Source organism: Erythranthe guttata, chromosome 8 (genome assembly GCF_056151865.1).
Source record: "Erythranthe guttata isolate IM_541 chromosome 8, IM_541, whole genome shotgun sequence".
In the NCBI taxonomy this organism is placed as follows: domain Eukaryota; kingdom Viridiplantae; phylum Streptophyta; class Magnoliopsida; order Lamiales; family Phrymaceae; genus Erythranthe; species Erythranthe guttata.
The window spans coordinates 10,773,735-10,777,347 of NC_142540.1; positions in this window are offsets into that span (position 1 = coordinate 10,773,735).

Here is a 3,613-nt window from a genome sequence, read left to right on the forward strand (position 1 = left end):
GTCCGAATTTGGAATTTTGACGTTAGACGGGAATTGTAGCACACTGAAATAGCTTTCTAATGCCACCGGAACCAGTCGATATGGAGTCCAGATGAGAGAGTTATGCTCGACTTCGTGGACACTACCAAAGATGTAGAGGGATTCTCTCTTCTAATTTGATTTTATTTTCTTAATTGCAACTCTTTTCTTACCCTTTGATCATTTTTGCTTCCTGGACACCTAATTTTCGATTAGTACCTAAAAGAAACCAAATCCACCAGTAAAACAAGAAATATAAATTAATTTAAACAAAAATCCACGTAAACGTAAACGTCGAGTATTATTGCTACACTCCATTGTATCTTTTTTGTCTAGTGTTTTTGCTGTTGTCTGTTGATGCGTATTAAAGTCATAGTATTGTAGTTTGTGTTTTTAAAAACGTTGTTGCAGATGCACTTTTGCGCATGTTTTTTTACATGTACGTTTTTGTGCATGTCCATTTGAGGGAGCGTGTTTGTGCATGTTTGTTGATTTGTATTAATGTCCTAGGATTGTAGTTTGTGTTTTCATGATTCTATATTGCGAATGCACTTTTGCGTGAGTACTTTTGTGCATGCTTTTGAACTTTTACTCATGTGCTTATGTTTTCTAGCGAGTGGTTTTGGGCACGTTTCTTGTGGCCCATTCACGTCCTTTAATTGTAGTACGTATTTTCATGATCGCTTTTGTTATCCAATTTTGACCATGTTCGAGTCCGAATCTGGAATTTTGACGTGAAACAGGAATTGTAGCACACTGAAATAGCTTTCTAATGCCACCTGAATCAGTCGATTTTGAGTCCTGATGAGAGAGTTATGCTCGACTTCGTGGACACTAACAAATATGTTGAGGGATTCTCTCTTCTAATTTGATTTTATTTTCTTAATTGCAACTCTTTTCTTGCCCTTTGATCATTTTTGCATCCTGGACACATAATTTTCGATTTGTACCTAAAAGATACCAAATCCACCAATAAAAAATGAAATATAAATTAATCCAAACAAAAATCCACGTAAATGTAAACGTCGAGTATTGTTGCTACACTCCATTGTATCTTTTTTATCTAGTGTTTTTGCTATTGTCTGTTGATGCGTATTAAAGTCATAGTATTGTAGTTCGTGTTTTTAAGAATGTTGTTGCGGATGCACTTTTGCGCATGTTTTTTTACATGTACGTTTTTGTGCATGTCCATTTGAGGGAGCGTGCTTGTGCATGTTTATTGATTTGTATTTATGTCCTAGGATTGTAGTTTGTGTTTTCATAATCCTTTTTGCGAATGCACTTTTGCGTGAGTACTTTTGTGCATGCTTTTGAACTTTTACTCATGTGCGTATCTTTTCTAGCGAGTGTTTTTGTGCACATTTCTTGATGCGCATTCACGTCCACTAATTGTAGTACGTATTTTCATGATCGTTTTTGTTATCAAATTTTGACCATGTTCGAGTCCGAATTTGGAATTTTGACGTTAGACGGGAATTGTAGCCCACTAAAATAGCTTTTTAATGCCACCGGAACCAGTCGATTTGGAGTCCCGATGAGAGAGTTATGCTCGACTTCGTGGACACTACCAAAGATGTTGAGGGATTCTCTCTTTAAATTTGATTTTATTTTCTTAATTGCAACTCTTTTCTTCCCCTTTGATCATTTTTGCTTCCTGGACACCTAATTTTCGATTTGTACCTAAAGGATACCAAATCCACCAATAAAAACAGAAATATAAATTAATCCTAACAAAAATCCACGTAAACGTAAACGTCGACTATTATTGCTGCACTCCATTGTATCTTTTTTATCTAGTGTTTTTGCTGTTGTCTGTTGATGCGTATTAAAGTCATAGTATTTTAGTTCGTGTTTTTAAGAACGTTGTTGCGGATGCACTTTTGCGCATGTTTTTTTACATGTACGTTTTTGTGCATGTCCATTTGAGGGAGCGTGTTTGTGCATGTTTGTTGATTTGTATTAATGTCCTATGATTGTAGTTTGTGTTTTCATGATTCTTTATTGCGAATGCACTTTTGCGTGAGTACTTTTGTGCATGCTTTTGAACTTTTACTCATGTGCGTATGTTTTCTAGCGAGTATTTTTGGGCATGTTTCTTGTTGCGCATTCACGTCCTTGAATTGCAGTACGTATTTTCATGATCGCTTTTGTTATCCAATTTTGACCATGTTCGAGTCCGAATTTGGAATTTTGACGTTAGACGGGAATTGTAGCACACTGAAATAGCTTTCTAATGCCACCGGAACCAGTCGATATGGAGTCCAGATGAGAGAGTTATGCTCGACTTCGTGGACACTACCAAAGATGTAGAGGGATTCTCTCTTCTAATTTGATTTTATTTTCTTAATTGCAACTCTTTTCTTACCCTTTGATCATTTTTGCTTCCTGGACACCTAATTTTCGATTAGTACCTAAAAGAAACCAAATCCACCAGTAAAACAAGAAATATAAATTAATTTAAACAAAAATCCACGTAAACGTAAACGTCGAGTATTATTGCTACACTCCATTGTATCTTTTTTATCTAGTGTTTTTGCTGTTGTCTGTTGATGCGTATTAAAGTCATAGTATTGTAGTTCGTGTTTTTAAAAACGTTGTTGCAGATGCACTTTTGCGCATGTTTTTTTACATGTACGTTTTTGTGCATGTCCATTTGAGGGAGCGTGTTTGTGCATGTTTGTTGATTTGTATTAATGTCCTAGGATTGTAGTTTGTGTTTTCATGATTCTATATTGCGAATGCACTTTTGCGTGAGTACTTTTGTGCATGCTTTTGAACTTTTACTCATGTGCTTATGTTTTCTAGCGAGTGGTTTTGGGCACGTTTCTTGTGGCCCATTCACGTCCTTTAATTGTAGTACGTATTTTCATGATCGCTTTTGTTATCCAATTTTGACCATGTTCCAGTCCGAATCTGGAAATTTGACGTGAAACAGGAATTGTAGCACACTGAAATAGCTTTCTAATGCCACCTGAATCAGTCGATTTTGAGTCCTGATGAGAGAGTTATGCTCGACTTCGTGGACACTAACAAATATGTTGAGGGATTCTCTCTTCTAATTTGATTTTATTTTCTTAATTGCAACTCTTTTCTTGCCCTTTGATCATTTTTGCATCCTGGACACATAATTTTCGATTTGTACCTAAAAGATACCAAATCCACCAATAAAAAATGAAATATAAATTAATCCAAACAAAAATCCACGTAAATGTAAACGTCGAGTATTGTTGCTACACTCCATTGTATCTTTTTTATCTAGTGTTTTTGCTATTGTCTGTTGATGCGTATTAAAGTCATAGTATTGTAGTTCGTGTTTTTAAGAATGTTGTTGCGGATGCACTTTTGCGCATGTTTTTTTACATGTACGTTTTTGTGCATGTCCATTTGAGGGAGCGTGCTTGTGCATGTTTATTGATTTGTATTTATGTCCTAGGATTGTAGTTTGTGTTTTCATAATCCTTTTTGCGAATGCACTTTTGCGTGAGTACTTTTGTGCATGCTTTTGAACTTTTACTCATGTGCGTATCTTTTCTAGCGAGTGTTTTTGTGCACATTTCTTGATGCGCATTCACGTCCACTAATTGTAGTACGTATT